The sequence below is a fragment of the Gallus gallus genome, chromosome 4 (assembly GCF_016699485.2).
Source record: "Gallus gallus isolate bGalGal1 chromosome 4, bGalGal1.mat.broiler.GRCg7b, whole genome shotgun sequence".
Lineage (NCBI taxonomy): Eukaryota > Metazoa > Chordata > Aves > Galliformes > Phasianidae > Gallus > Gallus gallus.
Window position 1 is genome coordinate 66,418,769 of NC_052535.1, and position 16,798 is coordinate 66,435,566.

Sequence of the window (16,798 nt, forward strand, 5' to 3'; positions counted from 1 at the left end):
TGGACCAACATAATAAAATAGAAGGCATTCATTTTGGAGCAGCCCTTGTAACTGTTTTGCATTTAGTTTTTGATGCTACACCCTCTGAGAGATTTATTTCTTCATAAACCATCTTTCAATCTAATGAAAAATGTATTGAATTTTTAAAAATTTGATTGTACTAGAATTGAATACAATATACTGTCTGGTATTTGCATTCGACTCTGGAATGCTCTACATACTTATTAACATATTATTTATGTATTTTTTCTGCAGATCGTTTGATCAATATATTTCACTGAGCATCTGATACACTTTTATCATTGATTCTGTGAATGCAAATTTCAGTGAGGCTGCCTGGGTGCATCAAGACTACAAAGAAACTGAGAACTTGCACTGCCTGCTATCAAGGTATTAGATCATTGCTTGTTAAGGAAAGAAACGTATTGTTGCTTGATGTTTATACTACACTTTGGAAAACCATACCTCCCACCCTCACAAAACCTAGACGTTCTGAGGAGAATTTTTTTTCTTTTTTAAGTACTGTTGTCAATCTAGGTCTATTCTATGCCTTTCTGTCTAGGCCAAAGACTCGTTCACCATTTGTTTTCCTCCATTTCTGCATCATTTTAAAATGCTATAATTGTATCCATAGAACTAGATATTAATGATGAAATTTAATCCAAAGTATCTCTCAAAGCACAGGCCAATTTTAGCAAACCCATAACCAAAAACCAGCTGAGTATCTTCCTGCTCTCTGCCAGAAGTCCCTTTTCTCATCTGCTATGCAGGTGTTAGGTTTGCTCATATCCATGTCAACGAATAGGATACATGGTGAGCCCTTACACTGCTGCCCCATCATGCAAATCTCGTGAATCAGAACAAAGGCTATTGAGTATAAAAAATAACATGTATATAACTTTACAACTGTCTACTGGGCATATGCAGTGGGAAATCCAACCCTGAGAAAATGAACTGGCTTGCTGACATTAAAAACATGTGTTTACTTCTGTTCTTGTAACATATTTTCCCTCAGACTTGCACACAAATTCATCTGTGGCACTGATGTGGAAAGCCATATAAAAGTAGCCTATCTACTAGCAGTCATGCTGTGGAAAATATACTACCTCCCCAGGAATTTGTGTGTTTCACATCTGTAATAAACCTGAGACTGAATGGTCAGAGTACTTTATCTCCAGACATTGGTTCAAATGTTAACTGAGTTACAATACTCTGGAAATGTGATGAGAAATAATTTATGCCAGCAAAGCATCTTTTGGGATATAGCATCTTGACCCAGTTTGTTCTTAGGTCTTTTCACAGAAGAATTTAATGTAAATTATTTACTGTTCTTCTCTTAACTCAGTGTTGCTCAACTGCTATTTAAAGCACAACTTTACAAGATGCTGAGTTTCCTGGTGAAGGGGAATCACAAAATCTGTTATCTATGGGGTGTACCAGTGTTTCTGCAAATAATCTCTGGGGCAAATTAATCTTCTCATGGGCCCACATGTGGAGTGGTACAACCAGAAGGTTGACTGAGTGCAGGACGTTGTATTAAAATAAATATTATAGTTTCTGCCTTTGTGAATGGCTGTAAATGTGTTGCTCCTAGCACAGCCATAATTTACTCAAGACCAAAGGGCTGAAATTACTGAAACTATAACGCAGAGTTGCTATGGATTATTTTTGACAGAGCACACTGGGCATGGAAGTGACAGAGAACCTAGTAAGTGGCCATTTGAGATAAGAGAACAGTAGATCAGGAAACATTTTTTCAACTTTCAAGACGCATTTTGCATGAAAGCTGTGTTTTTTAGTGCGCATTAAAACTCTACCACAAATACCCAAAGGAAAATTCTTTTCCACAGAAGGGAAATTTTGCTCATACTCCTAATTGCCCTGGTAAATACGTGTGGAACTGGAAAAAAAAATTTTTTTTTTTTGCTCTGTTGCCCCTTCCTCCCCAGATACTATCCTTGCAATTTCTTGCAAAACTGGTGAGACCACCAGGGATACACATGAAAGTTTCCCAACCTCTTTAATGATCAGCAGAGCCCTCTGCTGTTGGATGTTGTTGTAATGTTCCAAAAATTGAGCACATCTAAATTTAATGAAATTAAATAGCCTATTTACAAAAGAGCCATGGTTGTTTCTTACCTGCTGTTACAAGAAACAGGCAGCCAGTGACATAAAGGAGTAAACAGAGAAAAACAGTAAATTCCGTAGTTTGACATGCATCATTCTTTTTACAAATGAGTATAATTATTGCCTTCTACTAGAAGGTGAATCCATTCTGCAAACAGTATGCTCATAAAGTAAATATGTAAATTAAACAAATAATGAATACACAAAATGTTCCCAGGCTAGCCCAGAGTCAGGTGTATTTTGAAAACTAATGCTGATGGAGGATATGTGATGTTATGAGGTATTCAGTAACTTCCTTTTGTTCTTGTACTCACACTGTTCATCTGGAAACATACTGTACAGGGCAAAGTCTACTGTGCTGACTCAAGTTGAATTCACAGTTGCCTCTTGATATATCACAATATGTCATTCAGTAATCCCACTGAGGAAAATGTAATTACCATGCAACATCTTGTGCTGTCTTGGGGTTTCTCACTAGGTAAGTAAAAAATAAATTTCTGTCAGTACTGCAGGAATACTGTTTTGGAGATGTAGGAGCAGACCAGCTGGGTCATAAGCCATGATGCTTCACTGAAATTACTGGTCACAGGGGGTATGTTCTTTTTTAGCTGCAGGCTGTATGTCTTTTCTTTCCGAGTGTACAGAAACTTCCCCACTGTCCAAATAAGCTCTTACACAATGAGTTTAATTCTCACAATATCCCTGTGAGACAGGAATTGTAATAGAGGAGAAACTAAGGGCCAGAGGAGTTGCTCTGCGTCCACAACAATGCACAACGAAGTCTGAGTTCGGAAATTGGCTTACGGTTCCACCATGGATCTCACCCTGAGCCTGTTGTCTTTTATTCTATAATGTGACATTTAACTACTGATGGCACTGATCTCCTGCTGAACGTAGAGTGAAATCTAAGGTTTCTGCACTGCATTCCAAGATGCATACTGTTCGAGCTAGCTGAATTACTGTCTTTTCCTCTGGAATTGCGACCTCCTCTGATAGCTTTGCCCCACTGTTACAGTGACGTTCAAGCTTGCTGAGAGGGAAAAGAATTAACTCCCACATACTTCCCCAAATTGTGGACTTATCCTAATTAATTTATTTAAATACAAATATATAAATAAAAAAATCACTAATCTCTACAAAGAATGGCAGAGACTCTCACTTGTGACTTATAAAGCTTGTAAGTCATGCTTAGGTGGTAATGTAGTTGTGGACATGAATAATGAAAGAAAAGACCATAAAATCATAGAATAGTTAAGCCCACCCAGTTCTACCTCCCTGCCATATGCAGAGCTGTTCCCAGCCCCACCAACTGCTCAGGCTGCCCAGGGCCCCATCCAACCTGCCCGTGAGCACCACCAGGGATGGGGCACCCACAGCTCTCTGGGCAGCCTGTGACATAGCCTCACCACACACACGGCAAAGAATTTCTTCCTGCAGTCTAATCTAAATCTCCCCTCTTTTAGTTTAAAACCATTACCTCTTGTCCTGTTTAAAAACCATACTGCTATTTTAGTAGGCTGTCTTTACACTGTATTTTTCTGATTTATGCTGGTAACTGTAATCATCTCCTTTTTGTTTACCCCGAATTTCTGCTAGGAATAATTAAAAGGAAATAATGTGTTAATCCTTGAGATCTCAATAATATATACTATTGGTGAGCTTCTGGAAAGCAAAACCATTTCTCTTGGCATTGCAAGCTGAATTTCTATGCAGGATTCGTTTCAAATTGCTACCGCAATGGCACCATATTTGCTTCCTATTAGTGTAAGAATCCACAAAGCGTTTAACAAGCTGTGAAGTCTGTCATTGCAGATTTGGATCCCAGCATGTTATTGATGTTTTGAAAGCTTTTTTTTTTTTTTTTTTTTTTTAAATCAGTCCTGGTGCAGTGGATAAAATAAATCCTGAATTTATAGGTGGCTGCTAATCCCATGTTTCACTCCTTTCATAGGAAGCCAGTGACAAAGCTGCACTGCCTGTGAGATGCAATATATTATATTTATGTAGCCTTTGAACCTCATCCATATCCTTTCCTTGGCCGGTGTATTGGTATTCAGAATGAATGGTTTACAAGCAAATTGATCAAAGAAAGGATAAATCAGCATGGAAGAACACAGGGAAAGGTTCTCATTCCAGGCTTGGTTATTCTCTCACGACAAAAAGTAATGACACAGAAAATTATAACAAAATAAAGGTTTAAAACTGTTGTAACTGGAGAGCTGGATGCTTATACAAACTGCTGAAGAAACTGTTAAGTTGGTAAAATGAACATGCGCTTAATTCTACTGGTGTGAGAAATTTTACCCGTGAGCAGTTTCACTGAGACCAATGGGACTATCAGCATCTAGTCTTCTTGGATGAGAGCAGTCTCCTCAGTGCTGCCTAGAAGCTCCTGAGATATTTCAGCATGAACGCATCCACCTGCAGCTGTCTGGTACTTGTTTTATTTCAGCTGTGCTTAAAAGGCTCTTCTGATTAAAAACATGCTGGGGAAATAACTGCACTCTTATTTTAATATGATTAAGATCTTGAACAATATTTAGACACCATCTATCTGTTTCAGCATTTTAACTGCTGTCTCTTCAGTTCATTCTATAGATAATTAAAAAAAGACTCAACTGAAATTCTTCATCTCAGCCAAATGGATTGATGAATTTTAATGGAGAACACTTATTCCAGTCTTTAATTAAGTTTGTCAGTCTGAAATCTTCATTTTGAAACTAGGTATTTTATTGTAGGCATTTAAAACCTTACAATTCAATCTTGCTACAGGATGGATGCCTAAGTGATAATGGAGCTTTCTGGAAGCTGTCTTTTTGTTTTGGATTCCATTTTACCTGTTCATGACCTAACCCAAACAATCAAGCATTTTCCCTAGCAGAAGATGTAGCAAACCTCAGTGTGACACCGCCTTGGCCAAAACCATCATTGCAGTTTTGAAAGGACATTGTCAGCCTCAATAGGCAAGAAGTCTAATCTACCTTCTCCATCTCCAGCATAAGAAAATCTTAATACAGAGCTATTGCTTAGAAAAATAATGGAATGCACATCATTATCTGGTACTATTCTGCTAGATTATTCAGTGACTGCTACTACAAATTTCGTAGAGAACATATTTGCAATAGCTTTTCCTTTGGGGTAGAAGCAATTTCATTTTAATACACTTTCTGGAGTGCTGTCAGAATTACAGATAGTATTTCATGTGAGGGAAGAGGAACTCTACAAGCCCAAATGTGCACCCTCTTTAGATCCAGAATTCTTTTTCTAGAAAGAAGAAAAGGAGTCTTAAAGAGTATTCAAGTATAAAACCTTTCTAGTAGCCATCTTGGACTCTGTCATCAACTGAGAATCCTTTAGTTCTAGGTTGCTGAGATTTCACTATGCTTCAAAACACAGCATACTTTAATATAGGGAATGAGACATCCTGGAGACCTCTTCCCAGCAGCTGCTGCTTGGAATACCGCTGTCCAGAAAACACATCAGTTGGGGGTGCTGCTGAATGACAGAAATCTTCAGGTTTAATTCTGTAGTTTCAGATGTTGTGTCAGACTACCTGGCATCTCAGAAACAGGAACAAGTCTTTTTTAGTAGTAGTAGCTTTGGAGCATGTTTCTGTTCCTTCCCTGAGACTGGGAATCTTTCCACACCTCAGGGAGAAGTGATGGTGTGACTATTTCCTCTCCTGGCTCCACAGCTTCACTTCAAGGTGTTTCCTGAATTGCAGTTAGAAGAGAAGGTATGAGAAGATCCTAGAAGAATTTCAGAAATCACTTCAGGCAATAGAGTACAAAATAAAGCTGATTGAAAAAAAATCACTAAGTTCTGCAGTCATTTGAAATGTGCCCCTTCAATCTCCTTATGAAGACAAATGCTTACTTTGGGAGTTTCTGATATTCTCTTCTTTCCAGAATCAGAATAAAAAAAGCAATGAAAATAAGGAAAATAAAAATACAAACTTTTAATTAAGCGCTCTGCTCTACCCACCTACACACTCATTTAAAGAGACCACGGGTTTCTATGACGACTTTGAATTTTATAGAGATGTTTTTTTTTTTCTTTTTAGAGAAATGATAATTACAGGAAATGGGTCCTTTGTGTGAATTGTTGGCAATTCAATTACTAGGGTCATTTGTGACCCTGAATGCCCTCAACATGTTTGTGCTACCCAACTGTGGGGTTTGTGGAGGCTAACAGACCCCAGAAAATTTTCAGAGCTCACAACATGGCCATGTTGTTTGATGCAGACACGCAAATCATCTGGAGAAAATATTGTGACCTTCTGTTATGGGATGAGAAAATTCACCTCATTACAGACCTCCCATTGCTATAAGATTAACTGTGGATTTTAAGAATGAGACCTGGAAGCAAAAGTGTTTTGGTAAATGATCAAGGAAATGTGTGGTCCTTTTCTTTGCAGCTATTTCTGACAGTTTGTTACAGTAACAGCAGCATGTTTCAGTTCTGTTCTGTTCTATTTGTTTGCTTATTTATTTATTTATTTATTTATTTATTTATTTTTGACTCTAGGCTCAGGAGAAACTAGAAGGCAAGAAGCAGCTTATCAAAAATGTTGTTAAAATTCAACAGACTAGCAGTTTTCTATCACTTGTAATCTTGTGCTGCATTCTTGGAGTGTGCTTTAAACAAATGGGAAGGGTGAATACTGTCTGTTGTATTCAGAAATGTAGGCTCTGCATGGTATATATTGTCTGCTTGCACTACAGATGTCTCAGGACACCATGTGGTGTCAGGTGTAAAATCTGGAGTAAAAGCTGAAGTACATGGGTCAGAACTGAGCTTACCAACCCTTGAGAAAAGCTAGGTAGCGAAGGTAAGCCACCTGCAGTGTCCAGAGAGAGAAGCAATTGAGAAAACTGGAAGAACTGCCCTGTGGGCAACTGTGATTTTAACATCAAAAAAGAGAATCATATTTTCCATGAAGGGCATTCATAGCTAGTTCATTTAAACCTTGAAGTAAGGAAACCTGTGAAGTATTGTGCCTGTCAGGCTAAAAAAAGAATTTGGTATGTTGCTTGTATTAACCTTGAAGCTGTTCTCAGTTTAGTTTGATTTGCAACAAAAATTAAGGTCATATAATAGCTTCAGTTGGAAGGGACCACTTTCTGAGTCACGTATACGACCTTTCTGGGTCATACAAAGCCACATTTAAGTTATCACTTCATCCTTTTTGTCTACTTGTTAATTTTGTTGAAGAATGACATAGTTCTGTATTCAAATGAAAAACAACCCAACAAGACATCCAATAACAGTGACCTCGCTGCTTAACCTCAAGATGTTGATTTCTACATTCATTCCATGTTTCACTGCTAACATAATTACTTACACTTGAAGCAGACAGTGGTGAAATGATCTGACCTTTATACATTATTACTTGGCTAGTTTTTCCTTATTTGTTGGAAAAAATAAAATCAGTTGCTGAACATTCTTATTAATATTCATTTCAAGTCCTTTGCATGTCCTTCATGCTATAATGAGAAAGTACTTCTTCCTTCTGCATTGCAGCTAGACAAGTTTTCATAAAGAATTGTTGAGTTTTATGTCATTTTTAAAAATTAATTTAATCTCTATGAATATTGTCTGATGGATGTATTTATATTGAGGATTTGCATTTATTATCATTGCAACTAACCTGATTGCTTCTGTTGCCTACCTGGCTGAGGTGAAGAAGTTGATTTTTTAGTTCTCCATGTACCAAACTTGAGATTCAAATTTTGCTGCTGTGAAGGAAGGGATCTATGGAAATGGGATTCATGACACCAATTTTGATATGAAATTGCCTAGAAGAGAGCTGGTTTTCTAGTCTGACATTCATAGCAGCCAATATCCTGCTTTCTCAGATACTTAACCCAGCCAGCGAGAAGGGATAAGATAGCGTGTGAAACTCCAGGTAGTCAATAAACGCAGCTTAAGAGTCCCTTAGCCTGCAATAAGTGCCTTAACATAACCTGCAAGGATACGCAGAAGTCGGTCAATAGCTGGGGTCTAGTGTACGAATGCTGGCCTGACAGGGGTAATGAGCAAACTTGGAGTTGTTCTAAGCCTTACTCAGCTTGAGGGCTTAAACACCAGTGCCTGGGAAGGCTGAAATGGGGTCCTGGGCTGTGGACAGGGTTGTGGTATATTTCTCTTGAATATTACTCTAGTCTTCTCTTGATTTCTCTTTATTAATAAAAGACACTTTTTTATTCTGAACTAAATAATAATGGGAATTTACTAAAATAAAGTAACATGTGTATATACATAATAGTCTAAAAATATACAGCAAAAATTGAAAAGTTGAAATTACCTTGAGAACTGGGGCAGTTAATATAAGCAGTTGTGCTGGGTATTAATGAAGAAATTTCTGGAAGCTGTTATGCATTTTGTTGTAAATGCACCATAATGCATTTGCTGCAGTGGTGGTGTTCTGTGATGCAAAATTACTGTGAGAAAAAAAAAAATCAAAGAAAGAATCCTTCCAAAGTGTTATTTGTTTGCTTATGATTGTTTTGTATATCCTGAACCAAAACAGAGTTTCTGTAAGATTCAGTAGGTAACTACTGAGGGAGAAGTACCTTCTGTCATTTACAGGTTCAGCCCTCAAGTAATAGGAAACACTTCTATTTTTCCAAGCCCTGTCGGCATCTATGTGCTTGACTTTCATCTGTAGGCAAATTTGAAAATATGTGCCTATATTCATATGCATATATTGACAAGTTAGTCTTGTGTGATAGTCCCAGATCTTGGAATTAAGCACAACCAACTAAAGCTGAATGCTAATTAATATCAAGGGGAGTTTTGTTTCCTGAATGTAGTAATCAATTATGATTTTATAAAATAAAGTCATTCAGCTATGAAGCCTGACCCAGTTGCTCAAAGTTTGATCCAGCTGGCTCTTACAGGCCACCAACGATGTAAACTACAACCTCCCTGAGCATCCAGCTTGTCTTCTGGCCTGTCCTCACAGAATAAAAAACATTCCTTTCCTTACATCCAACTCTGATCCTCTTCGGTTTCACTTTGCATCTGCTGTCACACCACATACCTCTGTGAAATGTCTGGCTCTGTATTCTCCATAACCTCTTCACAGATCCTGGGAATGCACCCTCAGAGCAATCTCTTTCCAGTAAGAACAACCCTAGGTCCTACAGCAAGCATCCCAGCTTGGTGGCTCTCCACTGAACTACCTTCGGTTCTGCATCACATAACTGGGTTGGACCCAGAACCAGATGCAGTACTTAAATGGAGTCTAGTGAGCACCAAGAAGAGATAATCAGTTCCCTTGACCTACTATCTATGCTTTGTTCACAGAGCCCTGGATGCCAACAGGCTTTTATTCTGAATGGAACCATAACCCTCTGCTTCACATTGTACATGACATTTGCTCAAAGACTGCTTGTTAATTTGGCTTTGTTCTGATGTTCATTCTGGATGCCTGATGATCACAGGATGTTCTGAAACACACTGTATTTCATTTCTGTATATACTGATTTCTGTCTTTTTTGAAGTGAATTATGTTGTGGCGTTGGTGATAAACAGTAAACATAGCAAACTTGTGAAGATCTCAAAAGAAGTAAAGCACATCAACACTGCTATGTGGGAAATGACTCTGTGAAAGTTCAAACTGAAAAAGCACGCAGCCTTCCAGAATGATCCATGTTGAAGATAAAGATGACCCTTGCTATAGATCACAGTGTCACAGGAGTTTATTTTTCAGTTTTCCACACTTGCAGAACTGTTAACTACCCAAATTGAACAAAGTATGGTGATCTGAATGCACTAAAGTATTTGAGCCTTCAGACTGATTATAAACTTCCGAAGTAGCGTATGTGGCACGTCAGAAAGTGGATTGATCTTGAATTTCATTTACAATGTAAACTAGTGATTCAACAGTAGGTCTGGCAGCAGCCCTGAAGCACTACATTGCTCCCAGGAAAAGTGAGGTAAATGTAGTAGAAAAGGGTGTCTGACAACGTGAGCAGTGGAGCTTTAGTGCTGTGAGCAACATTTTGTTCCTCAAATCTATCACAGTGATGGGGTCATGATACGGTTTCACTCCGTGCCACAAACAGAACTTCCTCATTCAGCATAAGTCAAGGTATCAAAAATGTACCAGAAGATAAATCCTGTTTCTTGGTCCAGTTTCTTACATATAATCATAAAGGCAGGAAAGATAAAAGAATATGAGAGGGTGGTATCACATGAAATGAATGGAAAAAAAAACTGACGTAGTTGGCTTATTGAATTATCAGTTTCTCAAAAGGATGCAAAAATGAGTGGTTTAAACTAAATTATTTCCAGGCCATACGTTTTCCAACAGGTATGTTGACAGTATATGAGACAGGCTTTTTAAGGAGAAAGCATGGGGAGAATATTGGGTCTGGAGATGGTAAAGAATTATATCTCTCATGTCAAAGACATGAGCATATCTTTTCTTGATTTTTTTCCCTCTTCTTGCTCGGAAATGAAACCTGCAATCTGGTATCACAAAACCAATGTCAAATCAGTATGGTAGGTTAAGAACAGAGTTCCCCAAAATGAACTAATGGGAGTATTTTTTGCATCTCTCTCAACGGCTCTATAAAAGGTTATTTTTCAAGTGCAGTGGTTTTCAAAGGACATAAAGCTACTTTTTCACTATGATAAAGGTTTGACCACCTACTCAGTAGAAAAAATATTTTAGAGAGAAAATATGTGTTTTCTCTCTAAATATATATATTCTGTAAATGATTTATCTCTCTCTAAATTATATATAATATATATCATGTATTGTATGTGCTAGTAGTATCCAGCTACTCCTCAAGTATTTTCTAGTAGATAGAGCAATATGACATTTGGTTTGCTTGCTTGCCCTGGATCTTGAAGGTAGTTACTGTGAATTGTGCCACCTATGTTCATTCTTGCTGTGCAATCAGCATCTCTTGTTAATAGTGTAAAGGTATAGTGATAAAACAGACAATTAACATCACAGAAACTTAATAGATTCAGTAATAGCAGGGTTCTTAACGAAATCACTATATTCATGTAAATGTCTAGCATACTTCTAAAAGAACTCTGTCATGGATGAAAATTAGATGAACTGTCATTAACTGAAACAAAGTGAAGGATCGCTTTGTACCTTTGGAAGCAAATGCTTTGTAAATTCCAATTGTTGTAGCAAGGATGGGAAAATCTGATGGAAAGAGATTAAAACTTATGGTATATTTGGAAATATGTAGGTTTTGAAAAGAACATTGGTCATTAGGACTTTTACATCCTACTTTTCCTGCTTGTTTCATGTATGACAAGTTCTTCAGCTTTTTATCTACAAAAATCAATATATTACTGTGTATCTGATGCCAAACAGAGGAGTTATGAGAATGACTGCTTCAATTAATCTTTCTGTGTAAGTTTCTATGGCATTATTGTACTACAAAACAGCTATAAAACAATGCAGCTTGAAGAGGTCAGCAGATGAAGACTGTAATTTCGAGGATTCACAAGAATACCTATACAACTTTTTATTAATTCTGTAAAATATCTCATAATAATTTAGCATATTTGGAGAGGATGCTACAGGTAGACAAGCTGCTTGATTGAACAGTTGTTACTATTGGTTTTCACAGAAGTCACAATAGTTCTGTTGTCTGTATTTCAACTTTTTACCCAATGACTAGATTTACTCAGACGTACAAATCTGCCTGTTGACTTGGCAGACAGCCTACAGCCATGACAAATTCTCATCTAATTCACTGAAGAGGTACAGAGATAAAGTAAAAATCTTTACTCTTATCTAAGCACTGGAACTGGAATAGGAAGTTTAACCATGCCAGTGAGTACCAGGATTTGGAACAGCTGCCTCTGACACTCTGAAAATTAGGTTTTACATGACTGAGGAGAGCCCAGGCATGAGACAACTTCCCCTGCTACTCCTACATGAGACTGATTGAACAGAATGGTCTTTTGGCTATACCTAGGAATGGTTGCTTCCTTCCACTGGGAGAGATGTGGCATTTTGTGTAATGAAAATGTCTTGATTTTTTTGATCCACCTTAGTCAAGCTGCCCCTCGTAGCAAGTCAAAGAATACATCCAGCATACAACTTTCCATAATTAAAAACCAAATTACACTTTCCCAGGGGCTGTGCAAGGGTTGGAAGGGAGAAGAGAGGTGCATGTTGGATCCTTCAGAACTAAGCAGAAGTGCTGTGAGCCAGCAATTGCTATGAAATTATTACCCCTTCATGCTGCTACTGGAAACTGTCACATCTACTCTCCTTTGAATTAACAGGATTTCAGGTGTTGACGATTGACTTTTCTGAGCAGGTATTTTGGTGATGGTGTTGGCAGTGTTTGGTTTTCCCAGGGTACACCATTTTGCAGAAGCAGTGATTCTGTTACAGGATGGGAGAAACAGTTTGGAGTTTGTTTGTTCTTTGACTGTTCAGACCTAAAGAAAATCAGCTCCCTACTGCTTCATCTGCACCATCCCTAACAGGTCCTCCCCCAGAGTACAAAGTAGCAACAGGAACTCTGAGAGCTGATACATCTATCATGCTCCCTTTATGCTCTGCAAAGTCAGGTTTGCTTCCTGCAAAGTGACCAGACTCCTCCCTCCAGGTTCTGTTAGGTGTATCAGCAAATCTAGCAGTTACAAATAGGAACCCTGTATGCAGAGCGAACAATGGAAACAGCTAAACATGAAGAGAAAAACTCTCTCTCTTCAGCACTTTTGTGTGACAACTGTTAACTTCAAAATATGAAGCAAACACATGAGAAAATTACTTTGAACGGGCATATATTACTTCACCCCCCCCCCCCCCCCCCCCCCCCCTTTTTTTTTTTGTGTGTGTGAAATAAACTGATAATCAGAATGGAAATACACAGTTTTAAGCTTCTTTTAGCTAAAAAGAGGAAATAAAGCATTTTAGATTTTCATGAGACCGAATATAAGAAAAGAGAGAGAGCAAAATGCCTGCAGTGCATTTCTGTAAAATGTTCAAAAGTGTAACTGATGATTTTTCAGTTTCTTCTAGGAAAAGACTACTGAACGAGGCACCCACTGTACATAGTTTTGCTCTCCAAGCCTGCATCTCTAGTAATACTCATTTTAGCAGCAGAGTTGAAATCAAATGACATCCATTTCACACCTGTAGCTTGGGGACTTCTCTAATTTTTGTAGCTGGATAGGGGATGTGGTTGTGCATTTAATCTACAACAGTTTTCTGTGGGAAGGGTTGTTTTTGTAGAAGCTTCATATTGCTTACTTTTGGTGCTTTTATTCATGCCATTTCACATTAAAAAAGCAAATACACACAAAAACAAGCTGATCTATCCCTGTGCTGCTACAGCCAGGGCAACCCCAACACTTCAGAACTCAACTGCTGACCGTGTGAAGAACAAAACACCTCAAGCGGAGCCCAGACCCTCAGACCTTCTGCAGGCATTTTCAACACGGCAGCGTGCACTTGTGGAGTGCTAGTTTAAGCATGCAATCATTACGCCAACAATGCAAATAGCTTTCACTGGCAAATCCGACGTGCTGACGTGCTCGGCTATCGTGCGGTATGTGTTCTCCCTTGCGGTAGGCAGCCCCGAATCCGGGTGGCTCTTGGCAGTTCCGACGCCGCTGCAGGCGACCGCGCGGAATTCATGCTGCCGGCGGAGACTGGACGCGCAGCTCTCGCGGCGCTGCCGGCAGGCGGCGCCATAACGCGGGGGGCTCGGCGTCCCGCGACCCCGTCCCGCCGCTACTCACCGTGTTGACTTCCGACACTACGTCGATGCTGGCGATCTCAATCCGCATGCCCACGTCGACGGGCGGACCTGAGCGCGGGGGGAAGCGCGAGCCGGTGTTAGGCGGTCAGCCGGGCATCGGGCCGGGGAGCGAAAAGTGCGGGCGCCTCACCTCCGAAGTCAGGCCCGAGGCGGATATCGTAGCCGTGCAGCAGCCTGTCCGCGTCTCCTTAACGTAGGACATATTGCTGGACTCGTCGGCGCTGCGGGAAGGAGCAGAGCCGGGTTAGGGAGGCGGCCGCTGCCCCGCGCCCCTCCCCGGCCCGGCCGCGCTCACCTGCGCGCCGCTCACTCCACAGTCAGCACCAAGGACAGCGGCAGCACCCGCAGGCCGCCCCGCCTTGCCGCTCTCATCCCGGCCCCGGCCGCGCCAACGCCTCTCGGGGGCCGACCGCAAGTTGGAACGGAGCGGAGCAACAATTGCCTGCAGCGCAACGCATGCGCGGAGCGTGGGGCCGCGAGCACCGGCATCCTTGTCAGCCCGCACAACCGCAGGTGCCGTGAGTGCTGTCGTTTGGCCGTGAGGGCTGCTACAATGAACGCACCTTTCTTTTCTTCCTCTTTTAATCATCTCCTAGCTCAACTCAGTGGGTCTTCGGCGTTGCTGTTGTGAATTCTTAACGTTTTCTAGTCATGCTTACTGTATGCTGTAGTTGTACTAGTGATCAGGTGTGATTGGTGCTGTTGTGCATACAGCACTCGACATGTACCAAAAGTTTGAAAACATGGTCATGATAAAGTTACCTGGCTTCTTTTAAGCACTAAATTAGGGTTTTCCATGGGACTGAAGAGTCCCTTTGGTCTTCTTGATGCTTTGCAGAATTCTGTCTTCTACATAATTCTAACTTTGCCAAAAGCTGTGTGGCGATCAACTACACCTGTACTAAAAGGAGATGCCTGCTCTGGCTGGCCTGCTAAAATCTGTCATAAGATGTGAGTACAAGGAATTATCTTATGTACATTCTCATTTCTGTATGATTTACAGCAACTGTACTTTAGAGTAGCTGTTCTACTGACAGCCTGTCAGTGTCAAGTGTGTTTCTGAAGCTCCTTTTGGGATGGTTAGGCTTTAAGCGGGGCTCTGGAAGCAGCTGCAGATACCTCACTGTTCAAAGAGACTACTGGGAAGGCCCACAGTGACCGGGGGCTGAGAACAGGGATTTGTGTGAAGCTCTGAACAACCACACATCAAGAGCGCTGGCATTACATGGCCACAGTAGGGAACCAGAAGGATCCTTTCTGGCCCAGTTGGAGTGGATGATGGCACCGTGATCGAACTTGTCTTCCAAATGCTTCTTGCTGAATTATTATTGACAGTAGAACCTCTACGCTCCCACGTACTACCAACTGAAACACTCTGTGGTTTTATAGGATATGTAAAGAATACTGAGGTTCTGTTTTCTTCATGAAAGATTTATTTCTAGAAAGAAAGCAGTGTGCTTCTCCAGGCCACCAGTGTAGGAGAATCTTCTCTCTCATTTCAGTAAAAATGAGACATCCTAGTTGCCTTCTGCAGCTCTTTATTATCTATGACAAAAAAAAAGTCACCTCCAAAATGAGTGACTGTGTCAAAGAAGTTAACTTTCATAGGCCCTATATTATCACAGACATTCTAAAAGTTTTCAAAGATGATGAGACACCTGGTGGTCTGATTTATGAGTGTGGGTAAAAAGAAGCTTCTTCTGCAACCAATAAACTTGATTCAGAATAGAGCAGTGCATCATTGCATATTCTCTAGCTGAATTTTATTCTCCCACTTGGGCTGAGTGAAACCTGATGGGTTCCCTGTGTGGTTTTCCAGACTCTTAGAGCTGGCTGAGCTCCCTAAAAGTCTGACAGGGATGTGTGGCTCTAGTCTGTGCTGCTTTGCATTGCTGGAAATCAGGCTGCACTTTAAAACATTGTTAATGATAATTGCAAATTCCTCTTCTGCTTATTTCCACAGTGGGCTTAGTATTGATATGGTCAATGAGAGAGATGCATATCTTGGTAATAAGACTTTTTGGAAATTCTGAGCTGTGCTAATGAAAGCAGAATTTCTGAGTGGGGAAAATGTTTGTCTTGATTCAAGCATGTTGAGACAAAGATATTAGCAACCTGAAATAGTTGAGATCAACTAGTTTCAATCTAGTAGGCAGAACTTTTTTTTTTTTTTGCATGTTCTGAGACATGTTACATGCTCACTAGAAGCAACACAAATAATACAGTCCCACAGCATGATTCATAAAACCTCCATGGGTCAATTATTTGTTCATTTTTTTCACTTCCACTGTGCATAGATTTTCAGGAGGAAATCTTTTTTCTCACAGAGATAAATGTTTCCAGTTTATTAAAGATCATTTTATTTTAGTGCTTTTTTTTTTTTTTTAATTTGGAAATCAGAAGGTGCACAGTGTAAAAAGCCAATGTACTGCTCGGATAATATCAGTTGCTTAAAAAGAATGTATCATTGAAATCATTGAAAGAAGAAGGAAATTCTTCTTGTTTCTCAGTGGATGCATTCTGTAGGAAGGAAGGGCATGATTTTTAATAAAACAAGGGGGAAAAAGGTATTGCAAATGTGATGATTATGTGTCTCCTTCTAGTGATACTTTATGCCATCTTAACTGTAGAAGGGGGGCAGGTGTGTCCTCATGATACTGCTCCAAATGGAGAGAGCTCCTTGCTCTCTGTGTGTGGAGATACATACTTTGAAAGTTAATATTTGTGCTGCTGACTGGCTTGAGTAATCAGACCCAGGGACTTGCAGAAACAAGATGCTCATAACCCAGGTGGTCTAACTGGACTTGCTGTTCTCCAGTTAGTGGGAAGAATTAATGGATGAAAGAAGGTCTGGAGGTAAGTGTGCAAGCAGCATCATTAATTAGCAAAATTGCATTACATTGTCACAGTGTGCA

At 39.9% G+C, this 16,798-nt stretch overlaps 1 long non-coding RNA gene across 2 annotated transcripts in view; it reads left to right on the forward strand.

Annotated features, from left to right (window-relative positions):
* Positions 1-12,914, forward strand: part of LOC107053242 — a 65,478-nt gene extending 52,564 nt beyond the window's left edge. For both annotated transcript variants that reach the window (XR_006939285.1, XR_005859900.1), the window contains one exon: positions 256-12,914. This is a non-coding gene — a long non-coding RNA (uncharacterized LOC107053242). The remainder of the gene's footprint in view (positions 1-255) is intronic.
* The last annotated feature ends 3,884 nt before the right edge of the window (positions 12,915-16,798 follow it).